At 38.1% G+C, this 24,895-nt stretch overlaps 2 long non-coding RNA genes across 2 annotated transcripts in view; both read left to right on the forward strand.

The window, feature by feature from the left end:
* The window catches only part of LOC115222633, a 41,387-nt gene extending 16,974 nt beyond the window's left edge, over positions 1 to 24,413 (forward strand). The window contains exons 3-6 of the long non-coding RNA XR_003882738.2: positions 7,890 to 7,943; positions 19,227 to 19,304; positions 21,300 to 21,393; positions 24,235 to 24,413. This is a non-coding gene — a long non-coding RNA (uncharacterized LOC115222633). The remainder of the gene's footprint in view (positions 1 to 7,889; positions 7,944 to 19,226; positions 19,305 to 21,299; positions 21,394 to 24,234) is intronic.
* On the forward strand, positions 10,079 to 10,479 carry LOC118767269. The gene is made up of 2 exons (XR_005003173.1): positions 10,079 to 10,257; positions 10,299 to 10,479. It is a non-coding gene; the product is annotated as an uncharacterized LOC118767269 (long non-coding RNA).
* Positions 24,414 to 24,895: the final 482 nt, after the last annotated feature.

A 24,895-nucleotide genomic window follows, 5' to 3' on the forward strand; every position in this document is an offset into this window, starting at 1 on the left:
TAGAAAACGAGTTAAAAGCAGTGATTGGAGTACATGGCATTCCATGGACCTATCAGGTTCTTTTAAACTGTCCAACTGATACCCAGCATGGAGCATGAATGTTAAAGAATGATTTTTTTCTTAATGTCTTACAAGTACTTGGTGACCCTGTCAGTGCAAGTGCCACTTAAAAAGCACCCAATCCACACTGTAAAGTGGTCAGGGTTTGGAAGGGCAGCTAGCTGTAAAAACCTTGCCAGAATTGACCTAGCCTGTGCTTGTGCCACGTAAAAAGCACTGAGTCCACTCCGTTGAGTGGTTGGTGTTAGGAAAGGCATCCAGCTGTAAAATTCCTGCCAAAACAGTCACAGAAGTCTGGTGCAGGCTTCTGCCTGGCCAGCTCTTGTCAAACCATTCCACCACCCATGCCAGCATGGAAGGTGGATGTTAAATGATGATGATGTTGCATCATTTTGTGTTGATTGTTTGTAATAAAAATCTATTTCCTGGCCTTAAAGAGAAAGCTTATAACTATGAAAGATTATCGAATTATGAGGTTAAAGCATTTGTAAAGCTTAAAGAGTTTTAGTTGTGTATTCAGAAGCAAGAAACCTTATACTTCTTTTATCTGTCACTTGTTTCAGTCATGTGGCCATGCTGGAGCACTGTCCTTGAAGAATTTTTAGTCAAATGAATCGACTCCTGTACTTATGTTTTTTTTTTTAAAGCCTGGTACTCTATTGGTCTCTTTTCCTGAATTGCTAAGTTACAGGGATGTAAACACACCAACACCAGTTGTCAAGTGGTGGAGAGAGGTGGGGAACTGACACACACATGTGTACGCGTGCGTGTGCAACAGGCTTCTTTCAGTTTCCATCTCTCAGATCTGTGCACAGTCTTTGGTAGGCCCGAGGTACAGTTGAAGACACTTGCCCAGGATGCCGCGCAGTGGGACTGAACCTGGAACCATGTGGTTGCAGTGCAAGCTTCTTACGACTCAGCCACTCCTGTGCTTTTAAGTGTCTTAATCTTAAATAAGCACCACGCTTCCTATTGAGCCCGTTTGTTGTACTTCATGATTCGCTAAAACATGTAGCAGCATTATATAGTGGTGGGTAGTAGGGTGAAGCAAAACAAAAATGGTTTTAATTCATTACAAATTGAGCCCAAATAAACGTTTTGCAATATAAATATGTAATAAAAAGGTCAGCGTGACCTAATAGTAAATTTGACGTAAGATTGATGTAAAGTTTATAATGGGTTATAATAATAATAATAATAATAATAATAATAATAATTGTGTACAGTGCTCAGGTGCACTACAACTCATCTAAAGTGTATATATAATCAGGTGTAGTTTTGGCGGATTTCGGAAAGCATGAGGGCCTTAAAGGATGCAGTGTCATGGCAGTCAGCAACTGATGCAGGCAGTTTATTCCATGCTTCAGCAACTCTGAGCGTGAAGAAATGTTTCCGAAAGTCATGGGAGCTGTGTTGTTTTCTGACTTTGTAGGCATGTCCACGTGTGTTAGACACATGGAGATCAAAAAGGTGTTCAGTGTGGGTTGATCACATCTGTTTGATATAAAAGCTCATGTTATTTCATTAAAGCTGCTCTAATGATGTCTTAATCAGCTGGCAGCAAAACTGCTTTTACAAAATAAAGTCCAGCCACTCTAGTAGCAAATAAACAAATAAATAGGTAAATAATAAAATAAAAATGCTTTTTAACTCTTGACCCATTCTTGGTAAAAATGCATTCCAGTGGTTCTCAACCATTTTTCACTAATGTAGTTAAGATACCCATGCTGGTGACACGTAAAAAGCACCATTCGAACGTATCTGATGCCAGTGCCGCCTGACTGGCGTCCATGTCGGTGACATGTAAAAGCACCAACCGATAGTGGCTGTTTGCCAGCCTTCTCTGGCCCCTCTGCCAGTGGCACGTAAAAAGCACCCACTACACTCACGGAGTGGTTGGCGTTTGGAAGGGCATCAAGCTATAGAAATATTGCCAAATCAGACTGGAGTCTGGAACAGCCTCCTGGCTTCCCAGATCCTGTTTGAACTATCCAACCCATGCTAGCTTGGAAAACAGACGTTAAACGATGATGATATGTATATATTGTAAGCACATGCATATCATTACTATCTGTTTTAATGTCTACTTTTTGATGCTTACATGGGTTGCACAGAGTTTATTAGAGGCAGGTTTATGTCCAGATGATGCTCTTCCTATCACCAACCCTCAACTGTTTCCAAACAAAGTCTCATATTTCCTCATTGCCAGATGTGTTCTCACAGAATTTTGGAAATGAACAACACTTGTTGTATGACAGTGACATTCCTTTACAATTGTTATGCAATGTCAAGACAAAGAGACAGGAACACACACAAATATATACATGTACACGCACACACACACGATGGTCTCCTTTTAGTTTCTGTCTCTCAAATCCTCTCACAAGGCTTTGGTTGGCCTGGAGCTGTAGTATAGAATACACTTGTGCAAGGTGCCATACAGATGGACTGAATGTGGGACTGTGCTGTTGGGAAGTAAACATGCTGTAATTGCATTGAACAATATTAGAAAAAAAACCCCCCAGAATGGATAAGGCTTAACAAATACTGTATTAGCTTAATGCTTAAAAGGAAAGGGTTTTATTGTTTTGGACATTAATCGTTGTGAGGAAGAAGAAAAGGCATGGGTTGGGGAGAGAAAGGACAAGTCTGATATATTTATATACATAAAGGATGTACCTTTAATTAGCTGGGTAGGTTTTCTCACCTGTTACCTGGATCCTTTGTTGTCTTCTCTGTAAGATTCAACATCTAAAGATCATTTCTCACCACTTTGTCCCACATCTTCTTGGCTCCTCTTACACAGGTTCCCTCCCCATCTTTGTGCATTTGTCCTCACATCACATGACCACACCTGCGTAATCTTCTTTGCATTCTACATCTGATGCCTCTTGTACCCAATATGTTAAATAAAGATGATGATATGTACACATGGTCTGTGTATGGGTTTGGTAAACCTAGAAGAGGCACTTAGAAAAGGCATTGCAACAGACATGATAGCATCAAGAGTGGCCCTTGACTGATTCTTCAGTGTTAAACATGAAAGTTGCATTGTCAGATCTTGGGTGCATTCTCTAAGGCATGAAGGAACAAAAGCCTTTTGATGGGCCTGGGAGCAGTGTCGCAACAAACCCACAGTTCAGTTTTTGATAGATCAAAAGGGGCACATGCTGCTTAATTCCATGATATGTACAAGTTTTTAGTGGCACCACTCTGTTCAGCTGTTTGGAGCAGATGGTTGACTGGAGATAGGGCTGGACTTTACCAACTACCTCAATGGCCTGCTGTGGCTATCAGCTCGGGACGAAGGGTTTCGTGAAAAGCTAATAACAGTTGACGAAAATGGGAAATGATAACAGGTCATACGATGGCGTTGTTGAAGCTGTATAGTCTGCCCAATGAGCTTGTTGTCATATGCCAAACTTGTTCAGGATCCTCTAGGCAGATATCTACTGCCAGTTGATATCTGCCAAGTGGCCACTGAACTAATAGAATGGGATAAACCCCTGTTCTGGGTAAACAGTTGGAGTAGTGTAGGTGAGAAAGGACCCAAAGAAGGGAGACAGTTTTAACAACTTCAGCTCCATAATTCTGCTAAATGCCGAGTTGAAGACTTTGGCCAAGGTGTTAGCAAAGAGGTTGGTGCTTGTCATTGGTTCTTTGGTAGGTGAGGCATAGGCATGCACCACATCAAATGGACAGTCTCTACCTCATGTGAAGCTTCATAGAAATGGTAGGTAAAGAACCTGTTATGGGTGGGGGGTCTGATCAATTTAGATCACTTGTGTTTGATGGGTTCAACCATCAATACTTGGCAGCTGTTCCTGAGGTGGCTGGTTTTGGGCCCATCTTCAGAAAGTGGATCACAGGTTCCCTCCACAGTAGCATTTACTTGGTGGTCAGAGTAAATGAACACCTGTATAGTAAATTAGATTGTGCAGGAAGGTAGAATACTCAATAACTTGTGTAGTAGCATCATAGTCATTTGTTACAAGAGTAAAAGAGATACCTTAGAGAGAAGTGACTGCATGGTATCAAATTATTGGGCCAGGTTGTGACAAGTCATTGAGTCATAACCCACGTAATTAAAACAGAGTGAACTTCAATGAGGTGCAGTTTGGTTTCATGTTAAGGAGAAGTACTAATGCTGTCTTCCAAGACAGCTGCAGAACTTAGTTATGAGTAAATTATTGTATTTGGTATTTGTTGACCTGGAGAAAGTCTTTGATAGGGTGACCCCCCCACCCCATCTACTTGTTACGACAGTTAGGTGTAGATGAATGGCTAGTGAGAGCCATTCAGGCTATGTACAGAGATGCTGTCAGTAAAGTGAGAGTTAAAAATGAGTACAGCGATGAATTTAGTGTTCAGGGAGGAGTTCACCAGGGTTCAGTTAACAGTTTCCTCTTATTTTTTCACAGTCCTCCCAGCCGTAACAGTGGAATTTATGGCTGGCTGCCCGTAGGAACTCCTCTATACTGATGACCTTGTTCTTATAGCTGAAACTCTAGTTGAATTAAAGAAATTCCAAGTGTCTTCTACTATAATTCCAGACTGACCAAAGCCTTGTGAGTGGATTTGGGAGATAGAAACTGAAAGAAACTTGTGGTGAAATTTTTGTGTGGGTGACTGTCTCCTTGCCTTGACATTGCATGATGTCCAGTCCTGGGTAAATATTACCTCACCTGTAAACAGGTGAGGGTTGGTGACAGGAAGGGCATCCAACTAGAAAATCTGCTTCAATGGAATTTCATCTGATCCATGTGAGCATGGAAAAGTGTGTATTAAACCAATGATGAATGTGTGTGTGTGTATATATATATATATATATATATATATATCATCATCATCATTTAATGTCTGCTTTCCATGCTGACATGGGTTGGATGGTTTGACTGAAAACTGGTAAGCCAGGGAGTTGCACCAGGTTCCAATCTGATTTGGTGAGGTTTCTATGGCTTGATGCCCTTCTTAATGTCAACCACTCCAAGAGTAGTGGGTGCTTTCCACATGCCACCAGCACAGGTGCCATTTATTTCTACTTTAGGCACAAGGCTCGAAATTTTGGGGAGGTAGGGTGCCCAGTTGATTAGATCAACCCCAGTATGCAACTGGTACTTAATTTATTGACCCTGAAAGGATGAAAGGCAAAGTTGACCTCGGAATTTGAATTCAGAACATAAAGACAGACAAAATACTGCTAAGCATTTCGTTCGGTGTGCTAACGATTCTGCCAGCTCTCACCACCTTACCAGCACAGGTGCCACCGGTATTGGCCATGGCTATGATCTCACTTGGCTTGACTGGTTTACACAAGCATGGTATATCGCCAAAGGTCTTGGTCACTTGTCGCTGCTTCCTTAAGGCCCAACGCCTGAATGGTGCTTTTATGTGCCACCGGCATGGGTTCCAAGTCAGATGGCACTAACATTGGCTACAACAATTTCACTTGGCTTGATAGGTCTTCTCAAGCACTGCATATCAACCAATGCTTAAAGGGTACTTTCTATGTGCCTGTTACAGGATACTGGTATCGGCCATGGCTATGGTCTCACTTGGCTTGACGGGTCTTCTCGAGTATGGCATATCACCAAAGGTCTTGGTCACTTGGCATTCCTCTGTGAGGTCTAACCGACACACACACACATACATATATTCATGCATGTTTATAAAGTTATGCTTTTGTGCATGAGTATACAGAAAATAGACTCCATCAAATGCCAGGGGATATACCTAGAGGTAGTTGATAACTTTCATTATCTAAGTGACCAAGTCATTAGTGGAGATGGATACTCTGAGAGTTTAGCTGCTAGAATAAGAATTAGCTGGGCTTAGTTCAGGGAGCTTCTACCTTTGTTGGTAAGAAAGGGCCTCTCCTTCAGAGTGAAAGGTAGATTGTATGATACCTGTGTGTGAACAGCCATGCTACATGAAAGTGAAACATGGCTTGTGACTGCCAAGGACATGTGAAGGCTTGAAAGAAATGAAGCTAGCATGCTTCACTGGATGTGCAATATCATTGTGCATGTACGACAGAGTGTAAGTGTCTTGAAAGAAAAGTTGGGCATAAGAGACATCAGATGTGGTGCCCACAAGAGGTGAATGATTGCACTGGTATGGGCATGTGATGTGTATGGATAAAGACAGCTGTGTAAAGAAGTGCCAATCTCTAATTGTAGAGGGAACTTGTGGAAGAGGTAGACTCAAGAAGACATGAGACAAGGTTGTGAAGCATGATTTTTTAATGTTGGGCCTCATGGAGGCAATAACAAATGACCGAGACCTTTGGCAGATATGCTGCACTTGAGAAGAAGACCCATCAAGCCAAATGAAATCATAGTTGTGGTTGATGCCAGTGTCATGTGACTGACACCTAAAAAACACCCATAACACTTGAATACTTTTTGGCATTAAGAAGGGCTGTTGAAACCGAACCCAGGTAAAAACGTCACACGAGTTTTGTCGGAGGAGGGGGATAGTCAGAGGGGGTTTTGTCCTAGGGGAATGATGATGATACATATCTATATATAACATATATGCATGTATATGAGATAAGTGTTCATAAAAAAAAAATCTGTATTTTGCAAATGAGGAATTTAGCAAAATAAATGATGTAATGCCAATGAATTAAAATATGTGTAAATATATATAAAAACTGGATACTGGACTAATTATTACAATCCATATATTTTTAAAATTACATTTTTCCTAATTTAAAAAAAAAATATTGTTTTATTAACGTTCCACATTTATTTACTCTTCTTATCCAATTTTCTAATTTAAAAGTGTGTGAGCTTGACCCAATTTGATATTTCAAAAAGCAAAAGACTTCAATAGCAATAAAAATGAAAGTTACTGAAAATCACATAAATAGGTGTAAATATCAAAAAAGATTTGTGGAAAATTTCAGTTCTAATTAAATTAAAATTAAATTGACATAATTACATTTATTTTTACCCCACAATATTTTCAAATATTTCCCAATCAATTTCTTTTTATATAGAGGTTGTTTTACAGGATTTCTAAGAATCCATGGATCCAATTTTCTTTATCAGTTTATTTTTTGGTTTATAATGATAACAAAATTTATCGTATTAGTCTAAGTTTCATAGTAAAAATTTCTCTCTACAAATTATAACCAATATTTAGCTTTAGATCTAATTGATCCGGCATTGAATCATTTTCATTCAATTCCTTTCCTTCTCGCATTATAATTATCAATCAGAGTGGGTCAATGAGGTGTGCTGCAGGTTCTTCTACAATTTAGTGGGGAAGTCTTGTGTTTATATTTCAAATTTTTGATTTTGTTAACTCTTTGAACTTTAAAAGCAAATTTCTTTAAAAGTTTTTTGAAATATAATTTTCCTTTTCACAAAATTTCCTGATAGAACATTGGACAGAAGATTATTTCACTTTAATGGAAAAGCAAAATCTTTTGTAATAGATTATAAAAAAGATGACTAAATCTATGTAATTTGATGGGTTTTTGTGCTGAAAATAGTAAAAACACACAAAATAGGTAACTGTATATAGGTAAGAAATTTAGCAAAATGTTTGATGTGATTCCAATAAATGAAAACATATAAATAGAAAGCGGACTCTGTCCTTATCTTTAAAATGATTTTGTTTCACTTGTCACTTAACCAATTTTCTGCTTTAAAAGTGTGTGAGCTTGACCCAATTTAGATATGTCTGATTTGACAGCACTAGTATGTATACTTATTTTCCATTATTAAGTTTTTAGGTAAATAAGTTTAATTATCTAATAATTAAGTGTCATAATTATTAATTTTTTTTTTTTTTCTCTTTTTCTTTTTCCAACCAAACAGTATAAAACTCTAAAAGATCAGCTGGAAAGTGATTTTCCTGGTCAACTTGAGTTTGTGAGTATTTAAACATATTTTAAAAAAAATTTTCATTCGTGTTTCATAATTTGAAATGTTTTAATCTTTAGTTTTTTTCTAGCTTTTACTTGTTTCAGGCATCAGAGTGTGGCCATGCTGGAGCACTATTGTGTGAGGTTTGGTTGAAACGTTCCCCACCTTGTACTTATTTTTAAAGTCTTGTCCTATTGGTATCATTTTGCTGAATCTCTAAGTCAACAAACCAGCACCAGTTGTCACGTATTGGGAAGAGCAGACACAAATGCACACACATACACAGCAGGCTTCTTTCAGTTTTCATCCACCAAATCCATCCACAAGGCTTTAGTTGGGCCATGGCTGTAGAAGAAGACTCTTGTTCAAGGCATGATCCAGTAGGACACAACCAAAGACCATATAGTTGAGAAGCAAGAAATCTGTGGACTTTACACGACAGAGTATAAGCACCCTGAGAGAAAAGTTGGACACAAGAAGCATCAGATGTGGTGTGCAAGAGTGACGACTGCACTGGTATGGTCATGTGTTGCGAATGGATGAGGATAACTGTGTGAAAAGGTGTCACACAGTAACAGTGGAAGGAATCTGTGGAAGAGGTAGAGCCAAGAAGACATGAGATGAGGTGGTGAAGCATGACCATTGAATGTTGGGTCTCATAAAGGCAATGACAAGCGATTGAGACATTTGGAGATATGCTGTGATTGAAAAGACCCAGCAAGTCAAGTGAGACTGTAGCTGATGCTAGTGTCACATAAACGGTCCATTTAAAAGTACCTTTCAATTGTCAGGCAATATGCTGTGCTTGAGAAGACCTGTTAATTCAAGTGTAGTGGCCAATGCCAGTGCTCTCTGACTGGTACCTGTGCTGGTGGCGTGTAAAAAGCACCATTTGAGCATGGTTGATGCCAGTGCTGCCTGACTTGCCCCCGTGCTGGTGGCATATAAAAAGCACCCACTACACTCTCAGAGGGCTTGGTGTTAGGAAGGGTATCCAGTTATAGAAACCTTGCCACACCAGATTGGAGCCTGGTGCAACCTCCTGGCTTGCCAGTCCTCCATCAAACCATTCAACACATGCCAGCATGGAAGACGGACGTTAAATGATAATATATATATCAGTTAAATATAAGGATAAAATCTATATAAGATTTTATCAAGTAGCCAGCATGTAAAACCAATTAAGGTAAAAAGATTAATACTAAGTGTATAATTTTTTTTATAAGATACGTTATTAAAGGGATGCTAAACTCAAACTCCACTATCAAAATATACACAGCACGTGTATATTTTGATAAAGTAGTTTGACTTTAGTGTCCCTTTCCAGCGTGTGGCTTTAATTATAGTAACAACCCTTAATGTAATATGTACATATATATACACACACACATGCACACATCGGTGCTGCAAAGCTTGCACTGATGTGTGTAACATATATGAAGCAGGCTAAAAGTGATGTGGCCCACTACCAAATATAGTGTATAGATGTAATGCTTAAAAGTTCTCATGGAGTAGTTGGTGAACATCGAAGAATCAACGTCAAGAACGAAGAAATATTATTTGCATATATTTGTTTGTTTGCCCAACACGTAGCTAAAAAGACAGTAGTAATTGTAGTGATAGTGATAGAAAAGTTGGCTTGCTGGTTAGTAGCTAATAGTGTAGAAAAAGATTGTCTGTCAGTAGAGAGTGAAAGAGTAAGGAATGTACAGTGCTGACCAGAAAGGATAAAGGTGGTGTAAACGACCGTGCAAAGTGAGGTGACGAGAATTGCTCCTTTGTACATCACATGGCTGATACAATATATATGAAAAGAATAAATGCGTATGTGTGCCAGAAGGAAAAGAGAGACACAACCGGGTGGAATGTTTAAGAGAAGATTTTATTGATAGGTAAACGTGTGTGTACGTCATATATGCATAATAATAGACAGGCCGTCAAGAGAACAAAATGTGTGTGTGTACAAACACAGATGTATGCGTGTGCGATAAATACAGAGCATTGAAAGAGTCTGTAATATGACGTTAGAAGAATGTTCAGACACAAGGATGACAAATACCAGTTCGTAGTCAAGGGACACGATAGTTGAAATGCTGTATCAAGAAGTTGTGGCGATAATGCAGAGTCAGAGCGGTACGTATTGTACAAAGTTGTGGCTATAATGCTGCTGCCTGGGTTCCTTGGTACAGGAGTTCTCACAGGTTGTATTTGCTGCTAACCATGGTGAAGTAATTCACAAACAGTGCAGTGTTGGAACCTGTGCGAGTACATTGCTTGTTGCTGTGTACGTAGAGAGATGATGTTGATGTTAGGACGAATGGTGGCGACAGAGATGGAGGTCCTGAATGCTGCTGGACAAAGTTGATGAGTCTCCATGTGACTGCTGTTGTGTTGTCGCTGGAACTGGCTGTGTCCTGTGTGGTCAGTGACTAGACCTCAAAAGGTCTGGAACCGAAAGACCTCAACTCGATGTGAAGCTAGAGTTTTATAGGGTGCAGTCGGCTCACTGAAGGTTTAGAAGAGACTGTCTCACGTGACCTTATCAGAAGGCTGCGATTGGTTGGGTTGCATATTGGCGCGCAATAGAGCAAGAGACAAATTGCGCCAATACCAACCAATCAGAGTAGTGGACACAACAGGGTCCAAAAGGGTGGCCGAAGGCTAGCTGTCATCTACTACGTCTGTATTTATGTATATATAACAGAGAGAAAGAAATTTGCTTCAAGCGTATGCTACAGTGGCATTGGCTTTCTTGTGGCCGAAAGGAAAGTGCTGACCTTTCTCCTTGGCCTGACTGACACAAAAGAGAAAGAGATAGGAAATGTTCTCTGTTATATAGACTATGGTCAGTAATGTAGGTCAAATCTTAAACAAAGGACTGACTTTCCTTGACCAGTACAGGTCCTAGGGGTCAAGTGTTTTCTCATCAGTCATCTGATGTGGAAAGGATTTCCTGCTCGTTTTGACAAGCAACAAGCGAATGGATTTGGTTTCAAATCTCCAGCAGGGCAAAGCGAGGTCCCTACATATATATATATATATAGCAGTGATTGTGAACCTATTCACCTGAAAGTGTGCAAGTACACAGATATTATTGGATCATATTAATGCAAGAATGTGTATAGTATATGAAGCAAAACACTCAGCAATTACCAGCTGATACTAATTACCAGAAGCAATTGTAGTAGGTATCACTATTAATTTTTGAAAATTTTAAAATGTAATTCCTACTGTACTCTTTCTTGGATTGCATCCAAAAGAAACATTCTGATGCCTGATTTATGAAATTCAGGTGAACATAAAAGGAAATATGACAATTTGAACGGTCAGCAAAATGTTCAAAATCTTGCCTCATTAACTTAAATGAATAATTAGCCATATTTTTTAAATGTCATATCTTAGAAACTGAGGTGATAATCTTCATCTCTGGAATGATTTTGGCCAATTTTGTTTGCACTATGGGTTCAAAAACGATGGGAAAAATTTTTTGGTTAAAAAAAAAATTTGAAAATATTTTCAAATGAAAAGATGTGTGATTTAAGGGAAATTTAACTTGTTTCTAGCACATCCCACAACCACTTGATATCTTTCTCGGAATTGCATGTAGACCTAAATTAAAAAGCAAATTGAATGTGAAAAACTAATTCTATCTCTTCCACAGTTTCCCTCAACCGCTAGAGTGTAGCACTTTTTCACATAGCTATCCTCATCCATTCTCGCCACATGACCATACCAGCACAATCGTCTCTCTTGCACACATCTCAGTAGTCACGGCCCATGTTTCACTGTCATGTAGCATGGCTGTTTGTACACATGTCATACAGTCTATATTTTACTCTGAGCGAGAGGCCCTTTGTCACCAGCAGAGGTAAGAGCTCTCTGAACTTTGCCCAGGCTATTCTTATTCTAGCAGCTACACTTTCAGAGCACTCTCCCCTGCTACTGACTTGGTCACCTAGGTAACGGAAGCTATCAACTACTTGTAGTTTTTTTCCATGGAATGTGAAAGAAGTTGTTCTCTGCACATTTTCAGTGTTTATTGTTCCTGAGCATCTGCCACATACAAAAACTATCTTCCCAGTTAGCCTTCCTTTGATATTGCTGCACCTGTTATGTGTCCATAGCTTACACTGGGTACATCTTATAGAGTTTCTACCTACACCTTTTCTACAGATCGAAGAAGATGAAACTATTGAAACTATATTTACACATTGACATGGTAATGAAATCGACAGAATAATGAAAAGAACTAATAAGGGGTTTATGATCTGTGCAGAAATAGAAGAGTAGACGAACAAGATTGAAAAAAATGAAGCTTCTTATCTGAGCATCTTCTGAGATTTGTATCGTTTTGGCAGAGGTATTAAAAGCTCATGTAGGGGAATCCGAGTGCGTGCACTAGTTTATATAGGGTGGAGGAAGTCTTGGTGAACCAAGTGGTAATTAGAAGAGAGACAGAGTGAGGCAGAGCGAAAGAGGGTGTGTGTTTTAAATTCGGTTTTTGTCCTTGTTAACGGGGGTGGGGGTGGTGTGCAGATCTACCTTGATACCATAGCAACTGAGGTAGGCAGGTGCAGCCCACTCCAACCTTTGGGCTGGCTGGTGTCCATTCTCCTTTGCTATTATGAGGCTTTTTTGGAGCTGGATTTTTCTATGGGGTGCATGCCCTTGCTTACCTCCAACCTCAGTTTCTAGACATGAGTGGTCCTGAGACCAAGGCATCTATCAGGATTTTTAAGAAATATGGTGGCAAACTAGCTCAGGCAGGCAGGGATGCTACTCCATGAGACCCCTTTCGGAGCACCCCCTACCTAAATATATAAAATATAAGGATACAATATATATAAGATTTTATCAAGTAGCTAGTGTGTAAACCAATTAAGGAAAAAAAAATTAATACAAGGTATCTAATTTTTTTTCCTTTATATATGAAATACATTATGATACCAAGGGTATTATAATATCAGTCCCATTAAAGCATGTGGCTTTTATGCACAGTAATAGCTCTTGATATTATAATGTGTGTGTGTGTGTAAACTATTTAAGATATACACATATGTGTATTTGTACATACAAGTAAAATATATACATTTCTACACACATAATTTCTACAGATATATTAAGTACATTTTTACACATATGAATGTTGTAAGCACACGTCCATATAAATACGGAGTGAATATAATGCACATATATATATATGGCATTATTATATATATTCATCATCATCATCATCATTTAGCGTCCGTTCTCCATGCTAGCATGGGTTGGACGGTTCAACTGGGGTCTGTGAAGCCAGAAGGCTTCATCAGGCCCAGTCAGATCTGGCAGTGTTTCTACGGCTGGATGCCCTTCCTAATGCCAACCACTCCGTGAGTGTAGTGGGTGCTTTTTACGTGCCACCCTCACAGGTGCCAGACAGAGCTGGCAAACGGCCACGAACGGATGGTGCTTTTTATGTGCCACCGGCACGAGGGCCAGGCGAGATATATATATTATAGATTTGCATGGAGCATTCATAAACATTTGTTACTCGTCATTTGTGGGTGCACAAATACATGGAACTAAATCTCCATAACAGAACAGCAAAATATGGTTATCAAGGGAAACAACCACTGCTCAAGTTTCGAGATAATTACCTGCCCTTGTCTGTGCATTTTGTTTTTATGTTCTGTGAAAAGTACAATGGAGGGGAGAAGGATGTAAGATTTTTTTTTCCTTTTTAATTCAAGTTACAAATGTTTCACAATGTAGAATACAAAAAAAAAAGGACAGAAAATTACGAAAAAGAAATATATATAATTTTAGTGGTGGTTGTTGTTCCAAAAGCATGATATGTGTGAGGGGAAGGAAGAGGACAGAGACGAACAATTAAAAGACCTGGATTTTTAAAACCTGTTTTAAGAAAGCTTCCCTTCATTGTTTTGCAATAATCCTGACAAAATTGGGGAAATTCCAACGTATATGGGACAGCTATTTCAAAAGAATTCCTTTTCTCCATCAGATGACAACATACAAGTTCTGGTCGTCTCATAGGTCTTTGCAATAGCAAGAACTAGTTCTTCTGGAATGCCATATACTCGAAGGAACTTCAGTATTTTGTAATAATGGGTGCTGTTGAATCCGTTACTGAAGTTCATGAAGGTTATAATGGCAACCTTGATTTAACTGCTGTGATATGACTCAGGGCTAAGAAAGATGTTGTGGATCTCCTTGGTCTAAATCCATTTTGATTTGGTCCCAGATGGCTATCAAGCACCAGTTTAATCCTGTTGAAAGTCATTTGGTTGATCTCTTTGAATGAGATATTGGACAATGCAATTCCTCTGTAGTTAGTTTCATTGTTGAGGTTTCCTGACTTTGGGATTGGTATCAAGTCAATCTTGGACCACTGATCTGGACATATTTTGGTCCTGCAAGATCTTGTTGGCAAAATTCAGTATTATTTCATCCAGATTGCACCTCTTGATAACTTTAGAGATAAATTCGTCAGGGCCAGCAGCAACTTTTCCTCCTTTCATTCTACTCTTGGCACTCTGAATACAAATACATTGACAAATAGTCCACATATTGTTGCCGGTGTTGTTGCATGTTGTAGCTTACTGTAACGGATTTGTAAACATGTGCTACAGACCCCACCCACTTCACTGATATGTCACCTTCTCTATGACTTAAGTTTTTTGTAATCTTCTCATTTTATTATATAATTCACCCAATGCCCCTGGGAGGGAACATTATAGATTTTTATTGAAATTCAATTAGCCTGTTATTGAACTGGATCTTAGTATAACATGTATGAAAAGTTTTGTGAATGTTTGTTCGGTGGTTTAGGCATTAAGTTAGTAACAGAGAGACAGAAAGACAGACAAATTGCCATTTATATATTACTCTTTACTCTTTTACTTGTTTCAGTCATTTGACTGCGGCCATGCTGGAGCACCGCCTTTAGTCAAGCAAATCGACCCTGGGACTTCTTTGTAAGCCCAGTACTTATTCTATCAGTCTGTTTTGCCGAACCGCTAAGTGACGGGGACGTAAACACACCAGCATCGGTTGTCAAGCAATGCTAGGGGGACAAACACAGACACACAAACACACACACGCATACATATATATACATATACATATATACGATAGGCTTCTTTCAGTTTCCGTCTACCAAATCCACTCACAAGGCATTGGTCGGCCCAGGGCTATAGCAGAAGACACTTGCCCAAGATGCCACGCAGTGGGACTGAACCCGGACCCATGCGGTTGGTAGACAAGCTACTTACCACACAGCCACTCCATACACACACACACATACATATATATATATACACGCATGCATACATATATATATATATATATATATATATATATATATATATATATATATATATACACATACACACACACATATTCAGACACACACATACATATACATACATATGTACATGAATATGTATATGTGTATATAGATGTGTATAGATGTATATATGTGTATGTGTGTGTATGTATATGTGTATATTATCTATATGTAAATATATGTACATATGTGTGTGCGTATATGTATATATGTGTTTATATATACCTGTATATATACATATATGTATATACGTGTGAGTGTGTGTGTATATATATATATATATATACACACACATCATCATCATCATTATTTAGCATTCATGTTTGTTCCATGTCTACATGGGCTAGGTGGTTTGACAAGGTTTCAGTGAGTCAAAGAACAGCATCATGCTCCAATGTCTGCTTTGTCATGGTTTCTATAGCTGGATATTCTTCCCAATGCCAACCACTTTATGGAGTGTACTGAATGCCTTTCGCATACCCCTGGCGCTAATGAGGTCACTATGTAGTTCACAAAACATCAATCCCAATGGAAGGAAGATGTTGCCTCTGTGTGCTAGGTGGGCAGGGTAAGGAATGGAAGAGAAGAGGTCGGAGTAGAGCAAGTTCATGCAGTTGAGGATCTCCATGTCTACTCACATGTAGGGGTAAGAGAGTGAGAATGAATTAGAGGTGGCACCATGGAAATAGACAGTGGTGATGAGGTTTCCAGGTTGCTCCTCGGGTAGCAGGTGTAGTAGTGCTTGGTGGAATGGTTGGGTTTCTGGAGTGTGTTGGGGGAAAGAGATATGGGGAGTGGCAGAAGGAGGCAGGCAACGTCTGTAAGGATTGAAAGGAGAGGTTTACAAGTTGGGGAGATCACAGGGATAGTAACAGCATGGTTCAAGAGAAGGAGAGAGAGAGAGAGAGAGAGGACATTCGGATAGGTTACAGGAGCAGAGTAGTATGTACATATAGGGGCAGGCATGGCTGTGTGGTAAGAAGCTCACTTCCCAACCATATGGTTCTGGGTTCAGTCCCACCATGTGGCACCTTTGGCAAGTGTCTTCTACTATATCCTCGGGTCGACCAAAGCCTTGTGAGTGGATTTGGTAGACAGGATTTGAAAGAAGCCTATCATATATAAATGTGTATGTGTGTCATTGTGTCTGTTTGTCCCCTCCTCCCCATCACTTGACAATCAATGCTGGTGTGATTATGTCCTCGTAATCTAGCAGTTCAGCAAAAGTGACTGATAACATGTGTACTACACTTATAAAGAATAAGTCCTCGAATCAATTTCTTTGACTAAAACCCTTTGAGGTGGTGCTCCAACATGGCCACAGTCAAATGACTGAAACAAGTAAAAAAATAAAAGAATATATATATATAGGTTGCAGTGAAATAAACTGTTGTCTAAATTATGCAAAAATGAAAATAACACATCTCATTTTAGCATAAAAATATCTTGAAATACTAAAGAGCAAATTTGTTTAATAAAATCGCCACTGGCTTCAACCATGGCCTCCAGACGGCTTCAGAATTTCCAGCAACTCTTCTGGATGGTCTCCTTGTTTAAGTTGGTGAATGCTGCCATAATTCTTGCCTTCAGTTCATCTTTGGGGTTACAAGGAGTTTTGTTACTCTTGATCAACTGCACCCCACACATAATAATCAAAGAGGTTGCAATCTGGGGAGTTAGGTGGCCAGGGTGATGTTGTCACAGAAATTGTCTGACAGCCATGACTGGGTTCTGTTTGTGTGGTATGGTGCAGTCCTGTTACCCACTCTTGACCCAGGGCAGCACTTCCTCCTCCAGGCACTTGATGTAGACCTCCATGTCGAGTCTGAAGCCATGTGGGAAGATGAAAGGAGGCATAGCATTGCCATCACTAGTGATCACTCCAAATACCACTATGTTGACTGGATGTTTGATTTTTTTCTATCACTCTCGGTACATGTCCTCAGATTGACACACAAACACATGTTCATCTTAGAGCTTCTGGCATGAATACCAAGCAGTACAGCTTGTCGTTTCCAAATTTCTGGTGGAGTGAATTACGTCATGGTGCTGTTTTGTTCACAAATGGTGCCCACCTGACCCTACCATACTGTTAAAATTACGTCATGGTGCTGTTTTGCTCACAAATGGTGCCCACCTGACCCTACCATACTGTGTAGTCAACAAAATTAAAAACAACGTGCATGTGTGAAACTAAAAATATAAAATGGCAACAATTTACCCATTGCACCCTGTATGCATGTGTGTGTGTGTGTGTGTATACATATATAAGTGTAGGTAAAAAATAAGGAGTGCATTGCATTATGCGAAAAATATTTTCAGAAGTCAGCCACATATAGTAATAAACAAATGGACAGAAAGACATAACTAATGCATTGAATGCTCCTTTCTGAATATATATATCATCATCATTGTTTATCATCTGCCTTCCATGCTAGCATGGATATCCATGTATATATTTCCTTTATTACTTCCACCTTAGTGATGGCAGGAGTATTGTTTTCAGTCGTTTGTTTATTTGTGGACAAGATATCTCAAGAACCACTGGATGGATTTGGATGAAACTTTCAGGGATATTTGGCCTCATGACTGGCATGAACTGATTAGATTTTGAGATCAATCCAGTACTGGACAAGGATTCTGGATCATTTGTTATATTTACTTTCCATGAAGTATTATGATCTTACTTTCACTTTCAAGTCTTTCTCTGATTATCTCCGTTGAAACCATTCACATAAGTTGTGGCAGTGTTGCTGTTTCTCTATTATTAATTGCACTCCCGCCTCTATCTTAGTAGAAACTGATGGATAAAGAAATCAAACTACATAAACAAACGGCAGCAAAACTGTTTGGAAATTAAATAACACTAACATATTCAGTAACAATAATATATACTTAATTTATCCTCGACAATTTTTAGTTTTACCGATTTTGAATACATCATTTCTGTTTAAAACCTCTTACCTACTTGACAATTGCCTTACTAGCTCTGCCTTGAAGGAAGCTTTACTTCTTGGATTCACGTTTTTGTACGCAATGATGTTAAACCTCCATTAACAGCACCATATGCAGGTCCTTTCCGTTTTCTTTCATGCGTGGATAAATGTTTCACTATAGACCTTAATGGTCGTAAAGACACTATATCAGTGGACAAACTAAAAAACGGCCCTGTTCCCACTGCAGATGACACACAGCATTACAAACACTGCCCGCATGGCCACCTTCACATTCCATGACTACATTTGGAATTGATCAGGTACCGGACAAGGATTCTGGACTATTTTTCCTGTCTTTTTACTTAATTTTTGAGAACGGTCGTGTTCATTTTTAGTATTCTCGTTTGTGAGAGCAGTTGAGTTTATTTCAGATTTTCTCATTTCAAAAATCATCTCCGGCTAATCATTGAGGGGACGTTGGTGTTGCCTTGGAGGAGGTTTGTGCTCTCTCAGTGCTCTTGTTAGTTATATTGTTGAGGTAAATTTTTTTCTTCATTATTAAATTTATATATTACCTAAGCTTTTCAGTGTATATATTTCTATTATCAGTTTGCCATTCTTTACTTGGGAGGACCATCTATGATTAACCCTTTAGCATTTAAACTAACCATATCCGGCCAAAAGTATTCTGCCTGTTTTATGCTCAAACTGGTCAGATCTTGTCTCTTACACCAACCCTACAATATCGTTTGAAAAATTAACAACTACCTCATCAAAATCTCATAACTACAAGATAATGCCTGATTAGTTCAAGGCAATGTGGATAAAAAAGGATTAATTGTGGCAGAATAATGCGAACACTAAAAGGTTAAAGCATCGATGACCTTCCAACATACCTTAATTGATTATGTATTGTTCTCATTGTTGTTGTAGCTTTGTAATAATTTCAATTTCAATAAGCTTTATAAAAACAAACATTGAAATGTGAATCAAATTGTTTTTCAGAGTTATGAAGCCACTCGGAGTCAAACTGGTTGGCTTGAAGTGAGTTTAGAAGATGGTACAATTCTTCATTCCAAAAAGGTATATTTCAACCCTTTTCATACCAATCTGTTTGAATCTGCCCCTGACTCTCTGACCCAAATACATTTTTTATAAATGATCTAAAGTAAAATCTTCCATCAAAATCACACATTAATTTACATTTCAAACTCTGATAGCTTAATAATGACAAATTTATTTCAATACTTTATTTTCTAAATAAATCAGAGCAAAGCAGTGAAAATCAATAGCAATATGGTAGCAAAAGAGCTCAGACTTTTTTCCTTAGCTTTCTGTTGTGGGGAAGTAGAACACCCCTATTGGTTGGCTCCTAATGGACTGTGCCACAATTATAAATGGACATATGCAGAGAGCCTTCAGCAGAGTAAAGCTGAAAGTTGCGTATTGTCGAGGGTTATTATCAGTATCTTGAGAAGAATGATTTGCGAGGCATTATTATTATCCCATTAGATCGTATGTCAAATGTGCAATACAACACTTTCATATCTGATACATAAAGCAGATAAAAAGTGATTATATTAAAATGCTGTTGAGCAGTAAATTGATTGAAAATTTGTGATAAATCCGTTCTGCTAGTTATATTGTTATCAGTGATCAATCATTGATTGAGATCTGATCATTCTTATCAATTGCAGTAATCAGTCAACACATTTTGGTTCTTAGAATACCTTCTTAGAGTTGAATATCTCCAATAAGTGAAATGAGAGATGTTTCACAATGTACTTATAGCTTAGATGATTCTGTAAATTTGAGTGGCTGTGTGATAAGTAGCTTGCTTACCAATCACATGGTTCTGGGTTCATTCCCACTGCGTGGCACCTTGGGCAAGTGTCTTCTACTATAGCCTCGGGCCGACCAAAGCCTTGTGAGTGGATTTGGTAGACGGAAACTGAAAGAAGCCCGTCGTATATATATATATATATGTGTGTGTGTGTTTGTATATGTTCGTGTTGCTGTGTTTGTCCCCCAACATCGCTTGACAACCAATGGTGGTGTGTTTACATCCCCGTAACTTAGCGGTTCGGCAAAAGAAACCAATAGAATAAGTACTAGGCTTCCAAAGAATAAGTCCTGGGGTCGATTTGTTCAACTAAAAGCGGTGCTCCAGCATGGCTGCAATCAAATGACTGAAACAAGTAAAAGTAAAAGTTATAAATTGGCTGTTTTATATATGTATTGAGATTGTAGTTGTAGACGATGCTGGTGCTGCATAACTGGCACCTGTGCCAATGGCACGTGTGGTTGGCATTAGGAAGGGCGTCCAGCTGTAGAAACCATGCCAGATCAGATTGGGAACTGGTGCAGCTCCCCAGCTTACCAGTTTTCAAACAAGCCGTCCAACCCATACCAGAATGGAAAGCAGACATTAAATGATGATGATGATGTTTGTGTATTACAGCCATTGTAACTCGTACTCCATTCTGAAGTGAAAATAGTTACCGTTTCATTTGAAGGGACTAATCCAATTGGTCCTTTCTGGCAGTGTTTGAATCTATGTAAAAAAAACTTCATTTGCTTGGAAATCAATCATTTTAAATCATACAGATCCACACAAAAATAACGACTCAAATTAATTAGTTAGGAACCAAAATTTGTGTTAGCTGTTCATTGAATTGTTAGCAGTAAAAAAGAATGACCAAAAAGTTTTTGGACGACTCATTTGGTTTATAAAAATGTTGCAGATAATTCTGAAATGATCTGATTAGTGTTGCTATAGAGAAGAAATAAAGGTTAGTTAAAATTGAGGTTATTGAAGATATATTGTGCAGAAGACTTGTCCATTCCACCCTATACCAACATGGGGGTGGGGGAGGAAACTCCTAAAACAATGACAATACAGGTTTTTTAAATTTTTTTTATTTTAGAATTTTAACAATAATTTACTCTACACTAAATTTAAAAAAAAAAAAAACTTCAGTTGAAACAAATATTAAAATGAATTCAGTGTTTAAAGTTTATAATGTAGATTATTTTGTATATTATTCTTATTTAGTCTATATTTTTTGTTATTTTTAGAATGGAGATGGTTACATCAATGAAGCAAAATATGACAAAATAGCAAGTGGTATCACGAAAGCACTTGCGTGAGTTGCTTTTTTGAAAAAGAAGTGTAAGTTGTGATTATTTAAACATTTATTGATGTGTTTTAAAATCAGTGAGAATCGTGTAATTGTTATCCAGGAATGTAATTTAAAAAAATAAAAAGAAGTTAAACCAGGGGTTCTCAACCGAATTACATTTGGCCCTTTGGGGATCCGTATATGATTTTGCTGTTAAAATTCATCTGCAATAAATTGCTTGTACTGCTACAAGACACAAAATATTGTAACAGTCTTTTAAATACAATTCCTAATATTTGATTATGAAAATATAATAGGTTTTCAAAACCTTGAATGACTAAGAGGGTCCACTTTAATTAAATAGGGATCAAAGGGGGTTCATATAGAACAAAATGGTTGAGAAACACTATGTTCATTTTAATTAATCATAAAAAGGTAAGTATTTCGGGTCTATTCCATCGGGTGTATTATAGGCAAGCTGTGGGTTTTAAAAATCAAATTTTGGGTTAAGTACCCCATATAACCACTCACAACTTATTTATTTTGGGGAATTTTCAGAAAAGATTTGCAAATTTGTGTTCTACACACAGATATTCATACAATTATGAATAAAAACAAGTGATTTTTTTTTTTTGTGTGTGTGATTTAAGGAAGATTTAGCTGGTATTTTTAGCACATCTTACGACCACCTGATACCTTTCTTGTTTGTTTGTCACTGATGATCATCATCATTTAAATGTCCGTTGTCCATGGGTTGGATGGTTTGACCAGGGCTGGAAGGCTGCACCAGACTCCAGTCTGATTTGGCATGGTTTCTATGGCTGGATGCCTTTCCTAACGCCAACCATTCCGAGAGTGTAATGAATGCTTTTACTTTTGCTTGGCTACGTGGCTCTTCTCAAGCACGACATAATGCTAAAGGTTTCACTCATTACCTTCATGAGGCCCAACACTCGAAAGGAGTTTTCCACGTGTCGCCGGCATCAGTCACTTGTCTCCATGTGAGCCAACGCTCAAAAGGTGCTTTTTATGTCCTTCCGGTATGAGTACCAGTTACGTAACACCAGCATCAGCTACGACTACGATTTCACTTGGCTTGACCAATCTTCTCACGCACAGCACATCACCAAAGGTCTCGGTTACTAGTCATTGCCTCCGTGAGGCCCAAAGTTCAAAGATCATGCTTCACCACCTTGCCTCATGTCTTTTTGGGTCTACCTCTTCCACAGGTTCCCTCTGCAATTAGAGATTGGCAGTTCTTTACTCAGATCTTTATGTAAATTATTTACTGTTACAAGCACTTTTACTACTGTCAATAATAATAATAAATGATACTATATTTTACGGTATATTCCCCCCCAAATTATGGTAAACATTAGTTGCTATTTGCATCATATGAACTAACAAATCCAATAGTTATACCATAGGACAAAAAAAAAAACAGTATTATATTGGAAAAATAATAATGTTCCATAAAAACTCTTATCTCCAAAGTTAGGGAAAAAATAATAAAAAACAAGCCATCATTAGTAATGTATGGTACATACAAACAACAATTGGGGAAAGAAAGTAGAACATGAGTCTAATTTCAATATATATAATAATTATAACATTAGCAATAGTAATCGTGATGATGATAAATGATAATAATCTAATGTTTTTTTTTGAAAAAATAGGCTATTACAATATCGTAGCCTAGAGTTGGGTTAGGCTACATCTATGTGATCTCTGATGTATAATTTTGGCCGATTCGAGCATGGCTGTTGCCAGTACTGGCTGTTGCCAGTACTGCCTGTGCCGGTGGCACGTAAAAAGCACCCACTACACTCTCAGAGTGGTTGGCGTTAGGAAGGGCATCCAGCTGTAGAAACACTGCCAGATCAAGATTGGAGCCTGGTGCAGCCATCTGGTTTGCCAGCCCTCAGTCAAAATCGTCCAACCCATGCTAGCATGGAAAGTGAACGTTAAGCGATGGTGATGATGATGACAGTCATGAGTTTTGAGCCTACATTGAGTGCATTGGACCGCAGGGAGATTTTTAAAGCCATTTTTGGTAAAAAAAGGTGTGTCTTATAGGCCATCAAATACAGTAATCATGTATTATCTCATAGCTTCTTTGTTCACATTGTTTTGAGTTAATTGTGTATTATCTAATAAATTCAAGATTTCAATGATGTGATTGTTTATTTTTAAAATGACATTGTTACAATAGGTGTGAGAGGCTTAATTGGGCCAGTTGTAACATAAAACAGTTAGAATATTTGGGCTGAATTTGACCAATTTTAATGCTAATGTGAAGTGTGATAAAAACCTACCTTTCTTTGTTTACACTTTGTTTATTATTGTTATCTTTGAGGATGGTCATATTTTTTTTTACCAATTAACTACACGCACTATATACTTGGTCTTCACTTCAGATTTAATTATTATTATTTCAGTGTCCTTTGCCTGAAATCTTTGTTTCTCCTCCTGTTTTGTTTAGTCCATTCTTGGGATGTCGAGTCGTTGAAGAGGTCACAGAATGTGTGATGAAAGATTTCAGACAAAGAACACTAAAATAAGAACAAAAAAAACAAAAAAAACTGAAGACCTAGTATATAGTCCATGTGGTTAATTGGAAAAAAAAAATTAAAAAATGACCACCCCCAAATATAACAATATCTATTTCAACACACAATTTCACATCAAGAATCTTGCAAAACGTTTTCATAAACCTAACTTTGTTTATTATTTGAAGCATTTTGAATTTAACCAAATCATTTCTAGATTTTATAAGAAGCCATCTTAATTCTTTCCCCATGATTAATAATACATTTTCTAATGAATGTTTATCATGGGAAATATTTCTTATGAATTCAGTGTTTTTTACTTTATTTTGTTTTATCTTTCAGCAAATGACTTGGTTTTGGTTTATTTGGTTGTTGCTTCATGAATAGTCATGGAAAAAACCCTTTTTGGGAATGACATGAATATGATACTTTTCAACGAACAAGTTAACCAATGCTGACGAGTTTGAAATTCTTTGAACAACTTTTTTAAATCAAATAAATGATGAATATTAATTATAATCTATTTTTGTTTTGTTCGTTATTTCATCTTACCTCCCCCACCATTTCTAACTGTCTGTCATTTTCCTTCTACTCTCTTAAATGAACTTATATAACCCCTCCCCTAGGCTTTTGCAGTCCTCTCTCTCTATCTTCTCTTATACCCACTTTCTTTTAAATTGAGGATACAACTTGACACTTCATCACCACCATCTTTCCTTTCCAAATTGGGTTAACCTTGTATCCGTTTTATAGCAACACACTGGTTCCTGTCCCTCAACCTCCTAGCACAAAGCCACTTCCCTCACCAATCAATTGAAGAGTCTTTGCTTTGCAAGTTACTTGGTGACCATGTCAGTATGGCATGTGGATGTTAAATGATGATGATGATAATGATGATGATGATGTGCATGTGTGGCCTGGTGGTTGGAGTTGTTGTGTTCACAATCATCAAGTTGTGGATTTGATTCCTGGTATCAGTTGTGTGTTCTATCCTTGGACAAAC

This window comes from Octopus sinensis, linkage group LG20, assembly GCF_006345805.1.
Source record: "Octopus sinensis linkage group LG20, ASM634580v1, whole genome shotgun sequence".
In the NCBI taxonomy this organism is placed as follows: Eukaryota; Metazoa; Mollusca; class Cephalopoda; order Octopoda; family Octopodidae; genus Octopus; species Octopus sinensis.